The following is a 26,358-nucleotide window of genomic DNA, read 5'->3' on the forward strand; positions in this document are numbered from 1 at the left end:
ATGACCGAACCTTGAACAGGCGCCAGGAAAGAGTAAAACGATCGGCAGGATGCTAAATGGGATGAAGAAGCAAAAAGGTGGAGAATACAAAGAATCGAAGTAGATAAACTGTACCCAGTAATAGAAGTCACAGGAGAAAAGAAACCACTAGTGGAGGACGAGGAGAGTGACACAGAGGACAGCCTGATAAATAGGTTATTACTGGATAGACCACCCCCGTACAATAGAGAGATGGAAGGTGCCGAGCTCCAAAAGGGGGATGGGGCTGGTAAAGGGGAATATAGACCACTCCCTATAACAGATTGGGAACCCAACAAAGGTGAGGAAACACCTCAACCTAGTCCAGTACAGACAGTGGTCGGAAGGTTTGTGGTACAAAAGGTGCCGGAAACAGAGCGTGCCAAGTCTTACCAACTGCCGGACGCTCTCCGAGTACCTGTTACTATAGGTCCTGTAGTGTCGATCTACAACCCAGAGAGAACAAGAGAGGAGGAACAGGTGCGGTTAGATAGGGAGAGAGCAGAAATGGAGAATAGGAACAACACGATTAATTCCCAAAGGCAGTTGTCAGGTCCAAGAGACTGGAGCACTCCGTTAAACCAAGCAGGGGATCCCATAATAGACCAAGAGGGTCAGAGAGGACTGACGGATCTAAGGGGACCACGACCGAAATCCTTTAAAGAGTTAAGGGAGTATTTGAAGGAATGGGATGCTGCCTTAGAGATACAGAATAATAAGATGGGAGTGGAAGCTGAATGGGGAAGCCAAGACAGCAGAACCTTGTCTCACTGCGGGGCTGGAGAAAGCGGTCCAGAGTGGAAACCTGAAGAGTCAGGAAAATAGAGGAGATACCCGCCATATTATTGGTGGAGGTAGACCAGTACATGAAGATAGGAATACAGGATGTGGAGGGGTGCCTCGCCCCACTCACAGCGAGGGAGATCGAAGAACGCAGGAGTACAGGGATAGCTTTAAGTGCACTCACCATGCACCTGGCGACAGCAGGCCACACTGGAGTCGTGGGAGTATAGAGAGCCGCGAGGTTTCTCGCCATGTGTCCAGTGATCACGGACAGGAACGGGATCGCGGGAACATGGGGAGCTGGGAAGGATCTTATCGTGTGCTGAGCGACACCAGACAGCAAGGGAACCGGGAAATCATGGGAAACGGTGAAGGACCCTACCATGTGTCTAGGGAAGTCAAGCAGAATAGACAGTACGAGACGGTGGGAAATAGAGCATTGTTTCACCACACGCTAAGAGAAGACGGAAAAGCATGGGACCTAGAAAGATGGGAACATGGGAAGACTCCCCATAACTCACCTGAGCCTAGGTGTAGGGCTCGGAGCTGGGACGGGAGAGAGGTAAATGGACCCTGTAGGAATGATGTATTGAAAGCTGACATCAAAGCTAGGAGACTTGATGTGACCAGTCTAAAATCGGATTTAGATGAAATAATAGATGGTACTTTGCCATTAGAGAGGATTTACATGTACGAGCAAGATGAGGTACTGTTTATGGCAAAGGATATTACACGAAAGGCGAGAGCCGTACATGAGAAGTTATCTGAATTAGCCGACAAATACATGGTAGACTTATCGAGAACAAAGGCATTACAGGGTAACCATAGGTTGCATTATTCAGATCAGGACCTTGAAGAGAGGAGAACAATAGGATTAAAAACACACATCAGAGAACTGATAACAGGAATAAGAACGTGGAGAGATCTGGATAAGTGGGAAGAAAGATGGTCCAAGAAGGGGACCGTCAGGCGGAGCACCATAGGAATGTCCCCGGAGGGAGGACTACAGAGAATGGAAGCATACCCTTTGCGAGAAATCTCGAATGGGAGCTATGTGCACGTACCCTGGAGTAGGGGAGACTTAGCCGCATTTGCTAATTCTTTTCCTAAACTGAGGGAGAATCCAGTGGAGTGGTACAAGCAGGTTGAAAGGTTCGTAAAGATCTCTAAGGTACTGTGGGTCGACCTGAACACCCTATTTGACATCGTAGTACCAGGGGACTTATGGACGGCATGTAAGGTTAGTGTTGAATGGCCCACGTCTGAACCGGAGAGGGATACTCATACAAACGGACCATCTCCAAAAGTTATGGAAAAGTACGAAAGGGTAATGACATGGCTGAAAGAGAAAGTGCCATTGCAGGATATAGATTGGGTCAAAATAGATCGGACCAGACAGGAACCTAAAGAGACAGTTCATGAATATTATGAGAGATTGCTGAAAGCGTTCAAACAGTACAGCGGATTAGATGTAATGGATCCAAAAGATATAGGACAGTACGTATCAAAATTTGTCTTGGGATTGAGACCTGATATTTGCTTGATGATTCAGCAACATTTGATTTGTTGGCAAAACAAACCATTAGACGAGATTTTGAGGTATGCAAGGTATTGCAGTGATGAGATAGATTCCAAAGCAAAGAAGCTTAAGGAGAAACTGATGTTGGTACAGATGCAGACAGCCGGAAAGGGTGGACAGCAGCAACAGGGAACAGGGACCATGGGTCGGAGACAAAATAACCAGAATAAAAGCACTGAGGAAAATTCTAATTCGAGACCTAGGTTAGACATTGCGACATTGAAAAAGACGACTAGATGTCACCAGTGTAACGAGGTGGGACATTGGAAACGCGAGTGTCCCTATAATATTGAGATTGGGGAACTAGGACCGGAGGAAGAGGATCAGAGCAGTCTGGTAAAGGGAACAGCGATGCAAACTGGAAAGGTGGTCAAAGGGGGGACCCCAGCTCCTCGAGCCCAGTTCCCTCAACCACCCAGAATAGCGACAGGAGGAAAAACCTATAGACAAATGCCACTATTCGTAGGAGGAGAGGAATGCTATTACGTTGATCCATTAACTGGACGGCGTGTGAGTAACATGGAGGACTGTACCCTTGGGGCAGTTCTGGAGGTGGACCAAAGAGGACCGTATGTAGAGGCTGAAGTAGCAGGATGTCCTACGACCTTCCTGGTAGACACGGGAGCCACTCGATCCACTATAAGATCAGAAGTAGTCCCGGATTTGCCCATGTCAGGGGAAACAATTCAAGTGGTAGGAGTTGCAAACAGAAGAATTACCAGTTCTTTGACAGAGCCAGTATCAGTGAAAATAGGGAAATACAGAGATGAGCACCAGTTTGTGGTTTGTGACTCCAGCCCTGTGTGTCTGTTAGGAAGAGACTTGTTATGCAAACTAAATTGTACTATATATTGCACACCTCAAGGAGTGGAAGTACAGACTAACGATGATGATGCTGATTTTAAGGTTGCAAACTCACAAGTATGCGTGGAGCTGTATCCTACCTTGACGGTGGAGGAGCTTCCATGGGACTTGAGAGGTGCGGTGTCATCTGAAGTGTGGGATTTCACTGGGGAAGAGATAGGACTGATCAAAGGAGTAGAACCAGTGAAAATCATGGTAAAACCAAATGTCGAATATCCAAGAACGCCACAATACAAATTGACCCCAGAGACGATTGCAGGAATAAAACCCATGATCGAATCCATGATTAAGCAGGGAATACTGAAAGAAATCGTGGGTAGTTCATGTAACTCCCCGATCATGGGTTTGCGGAAACCTAGTGGGAAATTCAGAATAGTGCAGGATCTTCGAAAGATTAATAACATAGTTGTTTCATGTTGTCCAGTGGTACCGAATCCATCAGTGATATTGTTTCAGATACCATTCCAAGCCGAGTGGTTCACAGTGATAGACCTTTGCCAGGCCTTCTTCTCGATCCCATTAGACGAGGAGAGCCAATTTCTTTTCGCTTTTAAAATAGAAAATCGCATATTAACGTGGTGTCGTATCACACAGGGGTACACAGAAAGCCCATCGATCTTTAACCAGCTGCTGAAGAAAAATCTCGAAAGTCTAGTACTGCCACGGAACTCGGTTCTAGTCCAGTAGATAGACGACCTACTTGTTGCGTCAGAAACTGAGGAAGATTGCAAAATAGACACCATCACCTTACTGAATCACCTAGCTGAGAACGGGCACAAGGTGTCCCCAAGCAAGTTACAGTACTGTCTGACAGAAGTGCAGTACTTGGGTCACCGAATTGAAAAAGGGAAGCGAAAGGTGTCACCAGACAGGATAGAGGCGATCATGAAAATGAATCCGCCTACGACACAGAGAGAAGTCAGGATGTTTTTGGGAATGGTTGGTTACTGCCGACAGTGGATAGCTAACTTTTCACTGAAAGCAAAACCGTTACAAAAACTGACGCACAAGGAGGTGAGTGATCCAGTACCATGGGACAAAGATTGTTTGATGGCATTCTTGCAGTTGAGGGAGGACTTATGTCGTGCCCCTGCTCTAGGAATGCCGGATTACGAAAAGCCATTCTTACTGTACTGCTGTGAAAGAGAAGGTTGTGCCTTGTCAGTTTTGGTCCAAATCCATGGAAATGCCCGTAGACCAGTTGCATACTTCTCGGCTACTCTAGACCCAGTAGCCGCAGCGTTGCCCGGATGTCTCAAATCCGTTGCTGCAACGGGTGTCAGCATTGAGAGGTGTGAAAATATTGTTATGGGACACCAGTTAGTGGTGTATGTACCGCATTCTGTTGAACTGTTAATGACCAGTACCAAGACACAGCATCTGACGAATAGTAGGCTAACGCGCTATGAGCAAGTCATCCTTGCTGCAGAGAACGTGACCCTTAAGAGATGCTCTGTTTTGAATCCTGCCACTTTGATGCCACTTCCAAATGATATAGAAGATGATGAATGTGAACTATGCACCAAACCAAGACCAGATATCGTGGATGAGCCATTGACTGACCCCGATGAAATATTCTTTGTGGATGGCTCATGTGTAAGGGACGATGTTGGTCAGTTGAGAGCAGCTTATGCTGTTTGCACCATCACTGGAGTTGTGGAAGCCGCTTGCCTGGAAGGAGTACACTCCTCTCAGGTAGCTGAAATCATTGCATTGACACGTGCCTGTTTAGCAGGTAGCAAAATTCGAGTCACCATTTACACCGATAGCCAATATGGTTTCGGGGTAGTTCACGACTACGGGCAATTGTGGTCTCAAAGAGGTTACATGACTTCTTCAGGCTCACCTATCCGAAATGGGGAATTTGTACGTTTATTGTTGGAAGCATTACAAGGTCCGGCAGCTATTGCTGTTGTTAAATGCACAGCGCACACTAAAAACACTGATTTTGTGTCACAAGGTAATAGGTTTGCAGACGAAGTCGCATGCTACTGTGCAGAGCAGGGATATTCCTTCACAGAGGCGGAAGTGAGTGGGATATAGGAAAGGACAGAGTTAACTATGGTGTTGGAAACTGTAGACACCTGGGATGAGCTAAAAAGCATGCAAGAAAAAGCACCTGACATTGAGAGACAGACATGGGAAACCGCAGGTTGTGTGAAAAGTGAAATGGGTTTTTGGGTTTCCGCAGATGGGAGAGCAGTGCTGCCAAATGAATTAGTTAGTCCAATGGCAAGGAGAATACACAGTCCAGCACATCTAGGAAGAGAAGCTATGTTGCGGGTATTCAGGCAAACCTGGTATAACCTCAAGTTTAGAGTGGCCGCAGAAGCAGTGTGCCAACGATGCATCACCTGTCAGCATTTGAACATAGGGAAAAGAACACCAGTTACATTGAGTCACATTGGAAGGTCCGGTGGCCCTTTCAATAGGATGCAGTTGGATTTCATTGAAATGCCAAGATGCAATCGCCTTCGATATGTGCTAGTGGTCGTTTGCATATTTTCCAGATGGGTCGAGGCTTACCCTACACGCAGGTGCGACACACTCACAGTAGCAAAGTTATTGCTTAGGGAGTTAATACCGCGTTTCGGGGTGCCGACCTCTTTGGAATCAGATAGGGGAACACATTTCAACAGTGAAATTGTGAAAATGTTTGCTCAGCTCTGGATATAGACCAGAAGTTGCACTGTAGCTATCGACCAGAAGCTTCGGGAATTGTGGAACAGATCAATGGCACAATAAAATCCCGGATTGCTAAAGTTTGTTCATCAACATCCTTGAGTTGGCCTGATGCCTTGCCACTAGTCCTGATGAGCATACGTAGTACACCAGACAGAAGGACAGGACTCTCCCCGCACGAAGTACTAATGGGGAGGGCAATGAGACTGCCATCAGTTCCTACTGCAGCACTGTTGAATATTACAGATGATCTGATCCTGGACTATTGCAAGGGACTATCTGACGCCATTCATTCTGTGTCTCTTCAGGTGCAGGCTGCGGAAATTCCATCGTCTCAAGACTTGTGCCACGACCTGTGCTCGGGGATTGGGTCGTGGTGAAGAAGCACGTCAGGAAGAATTGTTTAGACGTGCGCTGGCGTGGACCTTACCAGGTCATACTGGTAACAAACACTGCAGTCAAGTGTGGAGGTCTGCCCAATTGGATACACGCCTCGCATACTCGGAGAGTTCCAGCACCCCTGGAAGAAACAGCTCCTCTCTCGGACGAGAATCCAGCCGTGGACGAAGAAGCCATAGAGGGGACCAGCCAAGCTGTGGGGGTGCCAGAGGAAGCTGGGAGTGTGTCTGACCAAGCTGAAGACGGACAGTATACCAGCGAAACTGACGTCGCCACAGAAGGAGAAAATAGCTGTGAATATGAAACAGACACTGATCAAGCTGTGAGTGATCAAGAGTCGAATGCAAGGACAAGGAGCAGGAGGGAAAGGCGTGGAGAGGCTAACTGGCCGGAAAGAAGGAGAAGGCCAAGCCTAAGATCAGCTTCAGAAAGTACCCTCGCTCCGATATCCGAAGACTCAGACTTGGACGAAGGTGCATTGGACTCAGAGGCAGAGAGTCTAAGAAGGTCAAGGAGGGTGCGTGTGCCCTGCAGAAGATACGCTACTCCTGAGTGGACCTACCTGGCAGCAGATGTCTTGGGGACAGAGATCCGGGAGGGTGAGGGCAGTGATAGTGGTCAGCGTTGACCCCATCATCAAAGTGGAAGTACAGTTGTTGGTGCCTGGAGTCGAAGCCGAAGGGTTACTGACACTCAATATTCCCAACCCTCCCTACCTAAGCAAAATAAAGGACATGGTTTTAAATGAAGTGGAATTTCCAACGTTTGGCACAGTAGTAACAGAACACGAAGAGTTCATACTTCGCATGGAAATACTAGAGTACGCCATTAGAGCTGCTGGAACGCGTATTATAGTGGACTGCTAAAGACTTTGTAAATAAGCCAGAGAGAGAAGATAACCTAGCGCCTAGTGGAAGAAGAGAAAACTTAGGGACATTTCATTTAGTTGACGGAGAAGGGCTAGGGCTGTCTGTTGCTGAAAAATAAAAGACTATGTTGCAAAAGGGGTTTATCAGCTTCCAGGCCTAAGAAACTGACTGAGTAAGCAAAGAGAACTGATTGAAGAAATAAACGAAAAGAAGCTTTCCAGAAGAAGCAATACTATTTGAGAACATGGAGGCCGGTAACCCGAACCGCAAGGCAAAATGCATAGTAGGCACACTATTAGCGGGAGTGATTCTTCTTATAGTTATAGTAGTTACCGTATCATACATAGTGGGACATGCGAGTGTAACAAAAGTAACGGATGTCAAGCCTGTAGCGACATCGAAACCTGCTGCTGCTGGTAAGAAGGAGGACAATGCAATTCAGGAGAAAGCGTTGCTGGCAGCAGAGGCCCGTAGGTTACATGTAGATGAGTCACAGGGCAACTTTAAAACCAATGCCTATGCCAAACTGTTATATGAATACATTGATGTCATGGAGGCCAAGGATTGCTATGTCTGCATGCAATTGCCTGCTTCTGTAGATGAGGGCATTAGATACCATCATCTTCCATTGACTTATGGTATTACTTGTAGTTTATTGCTTAGCATATTTTACGGACGAGATAGCTTTGAATATTACTTTTCAAATTATGACTCAGTATTACCAGAAGTCCCGAACTATAAGCAAATGAACAAATGGGACTATTACAAGAAGGAAGATAGATTGGCGAAATTCTTCCTTCCTTGGGATACTCTAGATACTTCATATGCTCGCAGAAACAATCTAACTTGCAAAGTATCAGAGATCGAGAAGAAGTTTATAGGGCAAGTTGATGACCGTTATAGAAGGCAAAAGATTCTGAAAATGTCAGGACAGTGGAAAACAGATTGGACCGAGGAGGAGAAGGCACCCAAGAGAAAGGGTAGTAATGGTCCAATAGCTTTAGATCGAACACAGAAAGGAAAGTTATGCCTACACAGAAGTAAAACTTACTATGAGAATGTGTTTGTAGGTGAAGTCAGTTGTGAACATGCTTTTCGACTAGAATACTATACAAAAGATTTCTTAAAAGGAATGCAAGTGATTCCTAATGTATATTTTGTATGTGGAAGAAACGCCTACGTGAAGCTGCCCGACAATTGGTATGGCTCATGTTATTTGGCAATTGTCTTTCCCAAAATATATCATGCAAAAGATTTAGAGATCATACAGGGAAAAGTCACAGCAAGGGGGAGAAGAGATGTAGGGGATGCTGAGGTAGTTGGAGATGTATTTGGCGCTATGTTCCCTCTTTTAGGATTGATACTTAATGATGTCAAGATCAGGAGACTGGCTACAGTTGTAGACAGATTGTCTGCAAGTACTGCAAGATCACTAATGCTGGTGGAAGGAGAGATGCAATCGATAAGGGCAATGGTTCTTCAGAACCATCTTGCTTTAGACGTTCTGTTAGCCAAAGAGGGCGGAGTCTGTAAGGCTTTGAAGGTCCAGGAATGTTGCACTTACATTCCAGACAATTCAAAGCCTCTTGAGAAAGGTATACAGAATATAACTGAGATACATCAAGAAATTGAAGATCTGACAAGGGTAAATGTGTGGGAAAAAGTGGGTCATGGAATGGGTAAAGTTGGAGGTTGGTTTGCCAACATAGGGAAGAGTTTTGTCTGGTACATCCTAAAGCCTATCCTCATAATAGTGATTTGCATACTCATTTTGTGGGGGTTAGCGAGGCTGTATCAATGGTACAGAGCAAACAGGTTGCAAAGATCCATGAGAGAGCAGGAGCAGAGGTTAGCTGCTATGCAAGATAATCAATACAGGAGTCTGAGGGCTCTGGAAATGATAAAGAGAGGGAATCTTGCAATAAGTTCTGTTTGATGGGTCAAAATCGATGTATTAATGGTGATGACCCCTAGAGGTCATCAAAGGGGGGAACTGAGAGAGCGCAAATCTGAGAAAATGTATAAGTGCACCATATTTACGACTTTGATGCACGGGCTTAGCCAAAGCAGCCAAAGTATTAAATCATATAATCACATATGTATCTGAATGTTTGTTTAGTTAATATAGAGAATCATATAGAGTGTGAGACTAATGTAGAAACGTGTGTAATTACTAAATTGATTAGAAGTGTTAATCAGAATCCATGTTATGTAGCTGCTATTGAAGTATATGTAAGGCTGCAAACTGTAGAAATGTGCAGGCCTCACGGCAGTGTATGAAAATCGACAACGTCCACTTACATCCTGACATGATGTGGATTTACCATTATTCAGTAATTGATGCTCACATGTTAAGAATCATGTTTTATAAAAGTGTTTCATACATTCGTGTTTTATAGAAGTGTTTTATATAATCAGAGTGTATTAACAAGAATCGTTTTAGTTTAAAAACAAGGGTTCATGAAGTACAGGCCGCTTGCTAGATAATTTAGTAGGCCTGGAAAGATAAAGTGGCTTCTTTGATCTGCACGTGTTAGTTAGAATCGAGTCTCGTTAGAGCATAAATTGTCATTCCATTGTAAAGTTTATGGCCGGAGATAGATAACCAGAGAGTGGAATTTGGGGCCCTATTCATGGGTGTCTGTTTGCAGGTGCGAGGGGGGTCCCAATCAAGAGGGTGATGAATAGAGCTCTGTCCGGGGAGCCAGGCACAGGCCTGGAGGAGTGTACTGGAATGCTCTGGGGGGTACCGGCGAGCTGGAGAAAGAGCCTGGGAAGCAAGGTCAACGCTAACGAGAGGCCCAGAGGAGAGCCATCATGGAAGAAACCAGAACTGAAACCACGTGAGGGGCGTCTCAGAGGGGCGTTCCAAATTTCGATTGTGATTTTGTATTAGGGACAGCACCCTGGGGTGGAGAGAGAGCAGATGGCTTGAGGACCCTAAGAGAGCGGATGGGTAGGCAGAGAGGGCATGACTGCAATGCATAGGTTTTCATCTAAGACTAAGAGAAGTGCGTGAACTTCTTTGGAAGTCACCACGGCTGACACCTTTTAGGTTAAGATTCTGCTAAGTAGGGATGTCACCTAGTCTAGTGTAGGGACAGTCTAACCTGATATTTTCTTCATTCTATAAATGTCTCGCAAGCTCCAGCTTGTATCTATATTGGCAAATCTGTTGATCCTTGAATTAGCATTGGTGGTATTTTTCTGTCGTTTAAGATCATTCAGAGAATTCATGTTTCTGTTGATACCAGTGTACCTTTTGAATCTGATATTGAGATGTTTATACCTCCAGCTAACTTTGGCCTTACAATAAAACTTTAAAACTGATCCGTGGTAAGTGGTTCTTCAGAGTCGTGCAATTATTGGTTTGATTGACCTAGTAGTGGATTACCTGTTTACTCAATGACAGGCAACAAAGATTCAGTCGACCTGAGCAGGGATTTAGATCAAGAGTGATCAGATAAGAGATCAAAAATCCCGCCCTCCCAGTTGGTAGCTATAGAGGATGGTTGCCTTCTTGAGGAAGGTGATCTAGACTAGGTTAAGATTACCCCGAGGCCCCTAGAGATCGAGAGATGACCAGCAGAAGAATCGCCTGCCGAAGAAGGTGCTGACGGTGCGAGAGAGAAAAGCAGCAGAGACGGTCGAGAGTGAGTATAAAGGGTCATGCGTTGTCACATTGCGGTGTTTTGTGTTGTACCTGTGTTGTAATGTCAAGCGGAGTTGAATGCCTGTAGTGTGACTGTGAGACGGTTGTGAGCGCGCGCAACCTGGTGAAAATCTTGAGTTCAGAGAAGAGCTTAAGTGGTTCGGGTGTATCGGACATCCAGAGTAATTGTCAAACGTTGTGAAGGGGGTCATGAGGTACCATTGATCGCCCGCAGGACCGAGATAGGGGTAACGTAAGAGTGAGTGTATGAGTAGCGGACGCTGGTCGGACGTTTACTGTGTGTAAGTAACCTATCAGTTAAGGCGATCGTCTGAACGTTTTACGGAAGACGTTTCGTCAGTTGAGGTGACAATTACAGTTAGACTGTGGGCGTACAGTTAAGAAAAGTGATCGCTTGGTCGGAAGTAATCATTTTTCAGAGTATGAATGGGACGCATGCATGACCGGGAGACGAGCTGAGAAAGGAGGGGAACTGCTGCGAAGGGGAGACGAGTGACGTCAGAGAGAGCCGCGCTGTGATAGGCCGGTTGGTGTAAGACCGCGCTGGGATAGGCCGGTTGTCAAGAGCCGCGCTGTGATAGGTCAGCTAGCAAGAACCGCGCTAGGATTGGTAGATTGTCATCAGGAAGTAAACTAAAGATACGAAGTAGTAAAATTGTGAATTGATCATGAAGTGCTTTAGGCGCTTGAGAGCGGCCTTTAAGAGGGACGATAGAGAAGCGGTAGACGGGGAAGAGGCCCCGCCGGAGGGTACACCAGCTCATTACATGGCTACGAATGTTGGGTTGCATACTATACTGTGGATCTCTGAGTGGAGTAAAAGGACAGAAGGGAACGAGGAATTGGCGTTCCCGAAATACGGAATGTTTAAGTTAGAAGCATTGAACCAGTTGAAAGCAGTAATGCTCGCGACGAGACCTCTACCCAGACCAACACAGTTTGAAGCCCTTAATGCATGGTTTAGGGCGGCGTATGACCGAACCTTGAACAGGCGCCAGGAAAGAGTAAAACGATCGGTAAGAGCGGTGCAGGATGCTAAATGGGATGAAGAAGCAAAAAGGTGGAAAATACAAAGAATCGAAGTAGATAAACTGTACACAGTAATAGAAGTCACAGGAGAAAAGAAACCACTAGTGGAGGACGAGGACAGTGACACAGAGGACAGCCTGATAAATAGGTTATTACTGGATAGACCACCCCCGTACAATAGAGAGATGGAAGGTGCCGAGCTCCAAAAGGGGGATGGGGCTGGTAAAGGGGAATATAGACCACTCCCTATAACAGATTGGGAACCCAACAAAGGTGAGGAAACACCTCAACCTAGTCCAGTACAGACAGTGGTCGGAAGGTTTGTGGTACAAAAGGTGCCGGAAACAGAGCGTGCCAAGTCTTACCAACTGCTGGACGCTCTCCGAGTACCTGTTACTATAGGTCCTGTAGTGTCGATCTACAACCCAGAGAGAACAAGAGAGGAGGAACAGGTGCGGTTAGATAGGGAGAGAGCAGAAATGGAGAATAGGAACAACACAATTAATTCCCAAAGGCAGTTGTCAGGTCCAAGAGACTGGAGCACTCCGTTAAACCAAGCAGGGGATCCCATAATAGACCAAGAGGGTCAGAGAGGACTGACGGATCTAAGGGGACCACAACCGAAATCCTTTAAAGAGTTAAGGGAGTATTTGAAGGAATGGGATGCTGCCGTAGAGATACAGAATAATAAGATGGGAGTGGAAGATGAATGGGGAAGCCAAGACAGCAGAACCTTGTCTCACTGCGGGGCTGGAGAAAGCGGTCCAGAGTGGGACGGGAAGAGTCAGGAAAATAGAGGAGATACCCGCCATATTATTGGTGGAGGTAGACCAGTACATGAAGATAGGAATACAGGATGTGGAGGGGTGCCTCGCCCCACTCACAGCGAGGGAGATCGAAGAACGCAGGAGTACAGGGATAGCTTTAAGTGCACTCACCATGCACCTGGCGACAGCAGGCCACACTGGAGTCGTGGGAGTATAGAGAGCCGCGAGGTGTCTCGCCATGTGTCCAGTGATCACGGACAGGAACGGGATCGCGGGAACATGGGGAGCTGTGAAGGATCTTATCGTGTGCTGAGCGACACTAGACAGCAAGGGAACCGGGAAATCATGGGAAACGTTGAAGGACCCTACCATATGTCTAGGGAAGTCAAGCAGAATAGACAGTACGAGACGGTGGGAAATAGAGCATTGTTTCACCACACGCCAAGAGAAGACGGAAAAGCATGGGACCTAGAAAGATGGGAACATGGGAAGACTCCCCATAACTCACCTGAGCCTAGGCGTAGGACTCGGAGCTGGGACGGGAGAGAGGTAAATGGACCCTGTAGGAATGATGTATTGAGAGCTGACATCAAAGCTAGGAGACTTGATGTGACCAGTCTAAAATCGGATTTAGATGAAATAATAGATGGTACTTTGCCATTAGAGAGGATTTATTTATTTTTTCTTTTTTTGTTGTTATCCTCATTTGCCTGACCCACTCTTTTTTAGCCTCCAACTGCCAACCACTTAATCCAGGTGCAGAGTTTCCTCTGCATCTTATACTCTATTTGGTGGAACTCGGCAAGAGATGGCCCGAAGAGTATTGTGGGAAAAGACTCCAAACTTGAAGTTTTATTCAATTGAACTAGCCATTCTGAGCCAACTGGGGGGGGCCTAGTTCTTGGAGTTTCAAGGCATAATCATAGGACCGGGGAAAAAAAAAAAAAAACCCGGTTATTGTCTCCAACGAACCAAAACGTCCCAAAAGATACGGCTACGCTCGCCACCTGCTCTTCTCAAATCTGTTTTAGAGGTTGCGTAGAGAGACGACAGCCAGTTTGCGTGGGTTGGTGCTGAGTTTTCAATCCAAACCTTGCATATCTCTCTTCTTGCAAGCAGTATAGCAAAGAACAGAAATGTCCTTGCGTGGCCCTTTATATTATTGTCCCATCCAAATATAATCAAGGAAAGTGTGATGGAGATCGAAGTATTAAGAATAGAGTCCAGAGTTACTTTAACTTCGTTCCAAAACTGTGATATGTTGGGGCATTCCTTGAACATATGGATATCTGAGGCTGCGATATGGCCACATTTATTACATTTCTTCCCTGGGAGGAATTTAGATAGTTTTAGCGGTGTAAAATATGCACGGTGAATTGTAAAAAAATGATTACGTCTTAGCCATGCGGGTTTGACGCATTTATATAGTAGGGTACAGGAATTCTGCCAGGTTTCGATGCTCTGGGCCCCCAGATCTGAGCCCCATAGTTGTTCCGGTAGGGTGAAATCTCCGTCTGTCTCTTCTAGCAGGCACCAGTACCACTGCGAGACCTCTTTAGCCCCTGCAGGTTGCGCTATCAATTTCTCTTCAGTGGTGCTATGCTTCCCTAATGATACCCCGGACCTGTTTGTTGCCTTAACCCAACTATCTAATTGTAGAAACTTAAACCTCGAGAGCTCTATCCCCCGCTGCTCCCGCAAATCCTCCCAGGGCCTCAGAGAGTCACCTGTCAATACTTCTCCCCATGTTAGTATCCCTCCTGCTCTCAACGGAGTAGTAAGCCTGTCATCCCAGCAGGAAGGGAGCCCTGGGGATTCCCAGATGGGCGCAAGATTAGAGTAGTATGACAAACCCAGGTTCCTCCTTATATGTGACCATAGCTTCGCTTGGGACATGAGAATTTTTAATTTAACTTTCTTGAAATATTTCTGTTCTCCAAATTTAAACATGTAGCCATTAGTTGGTAAGCCAGCTCCAATCAGCATTGCCATGAACATGAGCCCTATTGATGTATTGGATGGCACTTTTAAGAGCATTCTCGAATGGGATAGTCGGCATGCCCACGCATAGTATTGTAGATCGGGTAGGGATAGGCCCCCCTTTTCCCTCCTCCTCCTCAGCTTTTTCCAGGATATTCTTGCTGACTTATATCCCCACACGAAGGAGTTAAACTCTCTCTGGCATTTCTCTAGCGCTGTTTTATCAAAGGCGAGGGGAATCGTGTTAAATAAGAAGGTAAACTTGGGGAGGATTGACATCTTTAGCAGACTTACTCTGCCTAGGATAGTTAGTGGGAGATTAGACCAAGATTTTAAAGATTTTTTAATTTCCTTAAGAATTCTCTCAAGGTTAACTTGGGCAATTTGGGCGATATCTTGCACTATCCGGATTCCCAAATATCTCATTGAGTTTGATGTATTTAATCGTAGGTCAGGTATGTTCATTAGAGAGGATTGACATGTACGAGCAAGATGAGGTATACTGTTTATAGCAAAGGATATTACACGAAAGGCGAGAGCCGTACATGAGAAGTTATCTGAATTAGCCGACAAATACATGGTAGACTTATCGAGAACAAAGGCATTACAGGGTAACCATAGGTTGCATTATTCAGATCAGGACCTTGAAGAGAGGAGAACAATAGGATTAAAAACACACATCAGAGAACTGATAACAGGAATAAGAACGTGGAGAGATCTGGATAAGTGGGAAGAAAGATGGTCCAAGAAGGGGACCGTCAGGCGGAGCACCATAGGGATGTCCCCGGAGGGAGGACTACAGAGAATGGAAGCATACCCTTTGCGAGAAATCGCGAATGGGAGCTATGTGCACGTACCCTGGAGTAGGGGAGACTTAGCCGCATTTACTAATTCTTTTCCTAAACTGAGGGAGAATCCAGTGGAGTGGTACAAGCAGGTAGAAAGGTTCGTAAAGATCTCTAAGGTACTGTGGGTCGACCTGAACACCCTATTTGACATCGTAGTACCAGGGGACTTATGGACGGCATGTAAGGTTAGTGTTGAATGGCCCACGTCTGAACCGGAGAGGGATACTCATACAAACGGACCATCTCCAAAAGTTATGGAAAAGTACGAAAGGGTAATGACATGGCTGAAAGAGAAAGTGCCATTGCAGGATATAGATTGGGTCAAAATAGATCGGACCAGACAGGAACCTAAAGAGACAGTTCATGAATATTATGAGAGGTTGCTGAAAGCGTTCAAACAGTACAGCGGATTAGATGTAATGGATCCAAAAGATATAGGACAGTTCTATCAAAATTTGTCTTGGGATTGAGACCTGATATTTGCTTGATGATTCAGCAACATTTGATTTGTTGGCAAAACAAACCATTAGACGAGATTTTGAGGTATGCAAGGTATTGCAGTGATGAGATAGATTCCAAAGCAAAGAAGCTTAAGGAGAAACTGATGTTGGTACAGATGCAGACAGCCGGAAAGGGTGGACAGCAGCAACAGGGAACAGGGACCATGGGTCGGAGACAAAATAACCAGAATAAAAGCACTGAGGAAAATTCTAATTCGAGACCTAGGTTAGACATTGCGACATTGAAAAAGACGACTAGATGTCACCAGTGTAACGAGGTGGGACATTGGAAACGCGAGTGTCCCTATAATATTGAGATTGGGGAACTAGGACCGGAGGAAGAGGATCAGAGCAGTCTGGTAAAGGGAACAGCGATGCAAACTGGAAAGGTGGTCCAAGGGGGGACCCCAGCTCCTCGAGCCCAGTTCCCTCAACCACCCAGAATAGCGACAGGAGGAAAAACCTATAGACAAATGCCACTATTCGTAGGAGGAGAGGAATGCTATTACGTTGATCCATTAACTGGACGGCGTGTGAGTAACATGGAGGACTGTACCCTTGGGGCACTTCTGGAGGTGGACCAAAGAGGACCGTATGTAGAGGCTGAAGTAGCAGGATGTCCTACGACCTTCCTGGTAGACACGGGAGCCACTCGATCCACTATAAGATCAGCAGTAGTCCCGGATTTGCCCATGTCAGGGGAATCAATTCAAGTGGTAGGAGTTGCAAACAGAAGAATTACTAGTTCTTTGACAGAGCCAGTATCAGTGAAAATAGTGAAATACAGAGATGAGCACCAGTTTGTGGTTTGTGACTCCAGCCCTGTGTGTCTGTTAGGAAGAGACTTGTTATGCAAACTAAATTGTACTATATATTGCACACCTCAAGGAGTGGAAGTACAGACTAACAATGATGTTGCCGATTTTAAGGTTGCAAACTCACAAGTATGCGTGGAGCTGTATCCTACCTTGACGGTGGAGGAGCTTCCATGGGACTTGAGAGGTGCGGTGTCATCTGAAGTGTGGGATTTCACTGGGGAAGAGATAGGACTGATCAAAGGAGTAGAACCAGTGAAAATCATGGTAAAACCAAATGTCGAATATCCAAGAACGCCACAATACAAATTGACCCCAGAGACGATTGCAGGAATAAAACCCATGATCGAATCCATGATTAAGCAGGGAATACTGAAAGAAATCGTGGGTAGTTCATGTAACTCCCCGATCATGGGTTTGCAGAAACCTAGTGGGAAATTCAGAATAGTGCAGGATCTTCGAAAGATTAATAACATAGTGTTTCATGTTGTCCAGTGGTACCGAATCCATCAGTGATATTGTTTCAGATACCATTCCAAGCCGATGGTTAACAGTGATAGACCTTTGCCAGGCCTTCTTCTCGATCCCATTAGACGAGGAGAGCCAATTTCTTTTCGCTTTTAAAATAGAAAATCGCGTATTAACGTGGTGTCGTATCACACAGGGGTACACAGAAAGCCCATCGATCTTTAACCAGCTGCTGAAGAAAAATCTCGAAAGTCTAGTACTGCCACGGAACTCGGTTCTAGTCCAGTACATAGACGACCTACTTGTTGCGTCAGAAACTGAGGAAGATTGCAAAATGGACACCATCACCTTACTGAATCACCTAGCTGAGAACGGGCACAAGGTGTCCCCGAGCAAGTTACAGTACTGTCTGACAGAAGTGCAGTACTTGGGTCACCGAATTGAAAAAGGGAAGCGAAAGGTGTCACCAGACAGGATAGAGGCAATCATGAAAATGAATCTGCCTACGACACAGAGAGAAGTCAGGATGTTTTTGGGAATGGTTGGTTACTGCCGACAGTGGATAGCTAACTTTTCACTGAAAGCAAAACCGTTACAAAAACTGACGCACAAGGAGGTGAGTGATCCGGTACCATGGGACAAAGATTGTTTGATGGCATTCTTGCAGTTGAGGGAGGACTTATGTCGTGCCCCTGCTCTAGGAATGCCGGATTACGAAAAGCCATTCTTACTGTACTGCTGTGAAAGAGAAGGTTGTGCCTTGTCAGTTTTGGTCCAAATCCATGGAAATGCCCGTAGACCAGTTGCATACTTCTCGGCTACTCTAGACCCAGTAGCCGCAGCGTTGCCCGGATGTCTCAAATCCGTTGCTGCAACGGGTGTCAGCATTGAGAGGTGTGAAAATATTGTTATGGGACACCAGTTAGTGGTGTATGTACCGCATTCTGTTGAACTGTTAATGACCAGGACCAAGACACAGCATCTGACGAATAGTAGGCTCACGCGCTATGAGCAAGTCATCCTTGCTGCAGAGAACGTGACCCTTAAGAGATGCTCTGTTTTGAATCCTGCCACTTTGATGCCACTTCCAAATGATATAGAAGATGATGAATGTGAACTATGCACCAAACCAAGACCAGATATCGTGGATGAGCCATTGACTAACCCCGATGAAATATTCTTTGTGGATGGCTCATGTGTAAGGGACGATGTTGGTCAGTTGAGAGCAGCTTATGCTGTTTGCACCATCACTGGAGTTGTGGAAGCCGCTTGCCTGGAAGGAGTACACTCCTCTCAGGTAGCTGAAATCATTGCATTGACACGTGCCTGTTTAGCAGGTAGCAAAATTCGAGTCACCATTTACACCGATAGCCAATATGGTTTCGGGGTAGTTCACGACTACGGGCAATTGTGGTCTCAAAGAGGTTACATGACTTCTTCAGGCTCACCTATCCGAAATGGGGAATTTGTACGTTTATTGTTGGAAGCATTACAAGGTCCGGCAGCTATTGCTGTTGTTAAATGCACAGCGCACACTAAAAACACTGATTTTGTGTCACAAGGTAATAGGTATGCAGACGAAGTCGCACGCTACTGTGCAGAGCAGGGAAATTCCTTCACAGAGGTGGAAGTGAGTGGGATACAGGAAAGGACAGAGTTAACTATGGTGTTGGAAACTGTAGACACCTGGGATGAGCTAAAAAGCATGCAAGAAAAAGCACCTGACATTGAGAGACAGACATGGGAAACCGCAGGTTGTGTGAAAAGTGAAATGGGTTTTTGGGTTTCCGCAGATGGGAGAGCAGTGCTGCCAAATGAATTAGTTAGTCCAATGGCAAGGAGAATACACAGTCCAGCACATCTAGGAAGAGAAGCTATGTTGCGGGTATTTAGGCAAACCTGGTATAACCCCAAGTTTAGAGTGGCCGCAGAAGCAGTGTGCCAACGATGCATCACCTGTCAGCATTTGAACATAGGGAAAAGAACACCAGTTACATTGAGTCACATTGGAAGGTCCGGTGGCCCTTTCAATAGGATGCAGTTGGATTTCATTGAAATACCAAGATGCAATCGCCTTCGATATGTGCTAGTGGTCGTTTGCATATTTTCCAGATGGGTCGAGGCTTACCCTACACGCAGGTGCGACACACTCACAGTAGCAAAGTTATTGCTTAGGGAGTTAATACCGCGTTTCGGGGTGCCGATCTCTTTGGAATCAGATAGGGGAACACATTTCAACAGTGAAATTGTGAAAATGCTTTGCTCAGCTCTGGATATAGACCAGAAGTTGCACTGTAGCTATCGACCAGAAGCTTCGGGAATTGTGGAACAGATCAATGGCACAATAAAATCCCGGATTGCTAAAGTTTGTTCATCAACATCCTTGAGTTGGCCTGATGCCTTGCCACTAGTCCTGATGAGCATACGTAGTACACCAGACAGAAGGACAGGACTCTCCCCGCACGAATTACTAATGGGGAGGGCAATGAGACTGCCATCAGTTCCTACTGCAGCACTGTTGAATATTACAGATGATCTGATCCTGGACTATTGCAAGGGACTATCTGACGCCATTCATTCTGTGTCTCTTCAGGTGCAGGCTGCGGAAATTCCATCGTCTCAAGACTTGTGCCACGACCTGTGCTCGGGGATTGGGTCGTGGTGAAGAAGCACGTCAGGAAGAATTGTTTAGACGTGCGCTGGCGTGGACCTTACCAGGTCATACTGGTAACAAACACTGCAGTCAAGTGTGGAGGTCTGCCCAATTGGATACACGCCTCGCATACTCGGAGAGTTCCAGCACCCCTGGAAGAAACAGCTCCTCTCTCGGACGAGAATCCAGCCGTGGACGAAGAAGCCATAGAGGGGACCAGCCAAGCTGTGGGGGTGCCAGAGGAAGCTGGGAGTGTGTCTGACCAAGCTGAAGACGGACAGTATACCAGCGAAACTGACGTCGCCACAGAAGGAGAAAATAGCTGTGAATATGAAACAGACACTGATCAAGCTGTGAGTGATCAAGAGTCGAGTGCAAGGACAAGGAGCAGGAGGGAAAGGCGTGGAGAGGCTAACTGGCCGGAAAGAAGGAGAAGGCCAAGCCTAAGATCAGCTTCAGAAAGTACCCTCGCTCCGATATCCGAAGACTCAGACTTGGACGAAGGTGCATTGGACTCAGAGGCACAGAGTCTAAGAAGGTCAAGGAGGGTGCGTGTGCCCTGCAGAAGATACGCTACTCCTGAGTGGACCTACCTGGCAGCAGATGTCTTGGGGACAGAGATCCGGGAGGGTGAGGGCAGTGATAGTGGTCAGCGTTGACCCCATCATCAAAGTGGAAGTACAGTTGTTGGTGCCTGGAGTCGAAGCCGAAGGGTTACTGACACTCAATATTCCCAACCCTCCCTACCTAAGCAAAATAAAGGACATGGTTTTAAATGAAGTGGAATTTCCAACGTTTGGCACAGTAGTAACAGAACACGAAGAGTTCATACTTCGCATGGAAATACTAGAGTACGCCATTAGAGCTGCTGGAACGCGTATTATAGTGGACTGCAAAAGACTTTGTAAATAAGCCAGAGAGAGAAGATAACCTAGCGCCTAGTGGAAGAAGAGAAAACTTAGGGACATTTCATTTAGTTGACGGAGAAGGGCTAGGGCTGTCTGTTGCTGAAAAATAAAAGACTATGTTGCAAAAGGGGTTTATCAGCTTCCAGGCGTAAGAAACTGACTGAGTTAGCAAAGAGAACTGATTGAAGAAATAAAAGAAAAGAAGCTTTCCAGAAGAAGCAATACTATTTGAGAACATGGAGGCCGGTAACCCGAACCGCAAGGCAAAATGCATAGTAGGCACACTATTAGCGGGAGTGATTCTTCTTATAGTTATAGTAGTTACCGTATCATACATAGTGGGACATGCGAGTGTAACAAAAGTAACGGATGTCAAGCCTGTAGCGACATCGAAACCTGCTGCTGCTAATAAGAAGGAGGACAATGCAATTCAGGAGAAAGCGTTGCTGGCAGCAGAGGCCCGTAGGTTACATGTAGATGAGTCACAGGGCAACTTTATAACCAATGCCTATGCCAAACTGTTATATGAATACATTGATGTCATGGAGGCCAAGGATTGCTATGTCTGCATGCAATTGCCTGCTTCTGTAGATGAGGCCCTTAGATACCATCATCTTCCATTGACTTATGGTATTACTTGTAGTTTATTGCTTAGCATATTTTACGGACGAGATAGCTTTGAATATTACTTTTCAAATTATGACTCAGTATTACCAGAAGTCCCGAACTATAAGCAAATGAACAAATGGGACTATTACAAGAAGGAAGATAGATTGGCGAAATTCTTCCTTCCTTGGGATACTCTAGATACTTCATATGCTCGCAGAAACAATCTAACTTGCAAAGTATCAGAGATCGAGAAGAAGTTTATAGGGCAAGTTGATGACCGTTATAGAAGGCAAAAGATTCTGAAAATGTCAGGACAGTGGAAAACAGATTGGACCGAGGAGGAGAAGGCACACAAGAGAAAGGGTAGTAATGGTCCAATAGCTTTAGATCGAACACAGAAAGGAAAGTTATGCCTACACAGAAGTAAAACTTACTATGAGAATGTGTTTGTAGGTGAAGTCAGTTGTGAACATGCTTTTCGACTAGAATACTATACAAAAGATTTCTTAAAAGGAATGCAAGTGATTCCTAATGTATATTTTGTATGTGGAAGAAACGCCTACGTGAAGCTGCCCGACAATTGGTATGGCTCATGTTATTTGGCAATTGTCTTTCCCAAAATATATCATGCAAAAGATTTAGAGATCATAGAGGGAAAAGTCGCAGCAAGGGGGAGAAGAGATGTAGGTGATGCTGAGGTAGTTGGAGATGTATTTGGCGCTATGTTCCCTCTTTTAGGATTGATACTTAATGATGTCAAGATCAGGAGACTGGCTACAGTTGTAGACAGATTGTCTGCAAGTACTGCAAGATCACTAATGCTGGTGGAAGGAGAGATGCAATCGATAAGGGCAATGGTTCTTCAGAACCGTCTTGCTTTAGACGTTCTGTTAGCCAAAGAGGGCGGAGTCTGTAAGGCTTTGAAGGTCCAGGAATGTTGCACTTACATTCCAGACAATTCAAAGCCTCTTGAGAAAGGTATACAGAATATTACTGAGATACATCAAGAAATTGAAGATCTGACAAGGGTAAATGTGTGGGAAAAAGTGGGTCATGTTATGGGTAAAGTTGGAGGTTGGTTTGCCAACATAGGGAAGAGTTTTGTCTGGTACATCCTAAAGCCTATCCTCATAATAGTGATTTGCATACTCATTTTGTGGGGGTTAGTGAGGCTGTATCAATGGTACAGAGCAAACAGGTTGCAAAGATCCATGAGAGAGCAGGAGCAGAGGTTAGTTGCTATGCAAGATAATCAATACAGGAGTCTGAGGGCTCTGGAAATGATAAAGAGAGGGAATCTTGCAATAAGTTCTGTTTGATGGGTCAAAATCGATGTATTGATGGTGATGACCCCTAGAGGTCATCAAAGGGGGGAACTGAGAGAGCGCAAATCTGAGAAAATGTATAAGTGCACCATATTTACGACTTTGATGCACGGGCTTAGCCAAAGTATTAAATCATATAATCACATATGTATCTGAATGTTTGTTTAGTTAATATAGAGAATCATATAGAGTGTGAGACTGATGTAGAAACGTGTGTAATTACTAAATTGATTAGAAGTGTTAATCAGAATCCATGTTATGTAGCTGCTATTGAAGTATATGTAAGGCTGCAAACTGTAGAAATGTGCAGGCCTCACGGCAGTGTATGAAAATCGACAACGTGTACCTACATCCTGACATGATGTGGATTTACCATTATTCAGTAATTGATGCTCACATGTTAAGAATCATGTTTTATAAAAGTGTTTTATATATTCGTGTTTTATAGAAGTGTTTTATATAATCAGAGTGTATTAACAAGAATCGTTTTAGTTTAAAAACAAGGGTTCATGAAGTACAGGCCGCTTGCTAGATAATTTAGTAGGCCTGGAAAGATAAAGTGGCTTCTTTGATCTGCACGTGTTAGTTAGAATCGAGTCTCGTTAGAGCATAAATTGTCATTCCATTGTAAAGTTTATGGCCGGAGATAGATAACCAGAGAGTGGAATTTGGGGCCCTATTCATGGGTGTCTGTTTGCGGGTGCGAGGGGGGTCCCAATCAAGAGGGTGATGAATAGAGCTCTGTCCGGGGAGCCAGGCACAGGCCTGGAGGAGTGTACTGGAATGCTCTGGGGGGTACCGGCGAGCTGGAGAAAGAGCCTGGGAAGCAAGGTCAACGCTAATGAGAGGCCCAGAGGAGAGCCATCATGGAAGAAAGCAGAACTGAAACCACGTAAGGGGCGTCTCAGAGGGGCGTTCCAAATTTCGATTGTGATTTTGTATTAGGGACAGCACCCTGGGGTGGAGAGAGAGCAGATGGCTTGAGGACCCTAAGAGAGCGGATGGGTAGGCAGAGAGGGCATGACTGCAATGCATAGGTTTTAATCTAAGACTAAGAGAAGTGCGTGAACTTCTTTGGAAGTCACCACGGCTGACACCTTTTAGGTTAAGATTCTGCTAAGTAGGGATGTCACCTAGTCTAGTGTAGGGACAGTCTAACCTGATATTTTCTTAATTCTATAAATGTCTCGCAAGCTCCAGCTTGTATCTATATTGGCAAATCTGTTGATCCTTGAATTAGCATTGGTGGTATTTTTCTGTCGTTTAAGATCATTCAGAGAATTCATGTTTCTGTTGATACCAGTGTACCTTTTGAATCTGATATTGAGATGTTTATACCTCCAGCTAACTTTGGCCTTACAATAAAACTTTAAAACTGATCCGTGGCAAGTTGTTCTTCAGAGTCGTGCAATTATTGGTTTGATTGACCTAGTAGTGGATTACCTGTTTACTCAATGACAGGCAACAAAGATTCAGTCGACCTGAGCAGGGATTTAGATCAAGAGTGATCAGATAAGAGATCAAAAATCCCGCCCTCCCATGACTTTGTCCCAGTCTGGAACAACCAGATATCCTTAGTTAATGTTAATGTTACCGGGCACTGGTAAAGCGCACAGCTACTCCATGGAGTGTCCCGGCACTGAGAAAGAGAACTAGTGACAGAGCAGTACAGGCACCCATCTGACAGCTGATTTACTGTGAGAAAACCAGGTTTTTAAACCTCGCCTGAAACTGAGGAGATCCTGAACCTGATGTAAGGCTGGTGGTAGACTGTTCCAAAGCTGAGAGGCTACCACCTGAAAGGAGGTGGAACATAGCGCTGGATTCTGTTTTTCAAATAAGAGCCCCCTGTATTATGGAAGGCCTTATATGCCAGGACCAGGGCTTTGAAATGTGTCCTCATACGCACCGGAAGTCAGTGCAAGGACTTCAGGCGAGGGGTCATGTGTGTCCTGAGGCCCACCATGAGTATGGCTCTTGCCGCAGCGTTTTGCACCAACTGTAGACGGCCAAGCAGATAATCAGGAAGGCCAACAAACAGAACATTAACATAATTGAGGCGGGATATGATCAATGCTTGGAGTACTGTTTTCCTATGAGAAACCGCGAGGAGTGTGAGGAAGTTCCTCAACATTTTCAGTAGGCCAAAATATGTGCCGGCCACTGCTTGCCTGGGACTTCGTGGACATGTCCGCGTCCATTTTCACCCCGAGGTTCTTAATGGTTGTGGCTAGATTTGCATGGGGGGGACATATTCCGTGGCCACCACTTGCAATATTACGCACCCGATTATGACCCAAAAAAAGAATTTCAGATTTTTTGGAATTACATAACAATTGGTTCTGTTTAAACCACTCGAATACCGCTGACAGGCAGATGTTTATCTCATTCCCATTCAGGGCCTCATCCTTACCGCATGTGAACAGTAATTGTGTATCATCAGCGGAAGATATAAGTTTAGCACAATATTGTTCTGCCAGAAGCGCCAGGGGGGCCATAAACAAACAGATCCTTGTGGAACACCTACATTCAACTGCAAGATAGGGGCAGAAAAAGGGGGAGACCAGACTGTTGGCTGGCGGCTTTCCAGGTAAGATGTGAATCACCAGAGGGCCATGCCCCTATGCCACAGCCCTGGAGTCTGAGCAAAAGAAGAGCATGGGGCATGGTATCAAAAGCTGCGGAAAGGTCCAACAGTTTCAATACAGCCTTGCCTCCTCTGTCAAGGGTGGTTTTGATAGATTCAGAGATTTCCAGTAGGGCTGTTTCCTTACTGAAATTAGCTCTGAACCCTGACTGGCTAGGATGTAGTACGTGGTTGACCTCAACAATGTCCGCGACAACGCTATTTACATATTTCTCCATAGCCTTGGAGAAAAAAGGCAACTACGAAATTGGCCTATAATTGCTGGCTACAGAAGGGTCGGCTGAAGAATTTTTTTACAAGCAGAAGGATTTTCCCATGCTTCCAGGTGTCCAGCATTACACCCTCTGACAGAGAGAGGTTCAGAACCCAGTTAACAGCCGGGTTGATCACCTCTGCAACAGATGCCAGTATTTTCGTGAGGCAAAGGTCTGAGGGGGAGCCTGATTTCAGCGTTTTCATTATCTTCAGTGAATCGTTCAGCGAGTTGGGAGGAAAATGCAGAATTGCCCCACCAGTGTTGGGTAAGATAGGGGGGAACCTACCAGCAATGCCTACCGTAGCAGGGGGAGATTCCCCAAGCGAGGCTTGAATGGTAGTGATTTTTGTGAAAAAATATTGCGCAATAAGAGTTGTCCATTTATTTGTAGGGGTAAAAAGGCTGTTAGTTGTGCAGGGGGAGGAAAAATCTTTAACAATTTTTAACAGTTCCTTGCTTCTGTTCCCTGCTTTCTCAATTTTTGAGGACAAAAAGCTGCCTTTTTCCTCGCGGACTTTAGCGTAGTAAGCTTTTAATGCCTCTCTATATGCCAATTTATCAGAGTAGTTAAAATTCTTTCTCCAAACTCTCCCAAGAAGTGTTTAGGTACTTCTGCTTTTCATCAGGACCTCAGTGAACCATGGGGCCGAGGCTCTGCAGCCTCTGGCTGCTTGGGTCTTAGAGGG

Source organism: Lissotriton vulgaris, chromosome 7 (assembly GCF_964263255.1).
Source record: "Lissotriton vulgaris chromosome 7, aLisVul1.2, whole genome shotgun sequence".
NCBI classification, from domain to species: Eukaryota; Metazoa; Chordata; class Amphibia; order Caudata; family Salamandridae; genus Lissotriton; species Lissotriton vulgaris.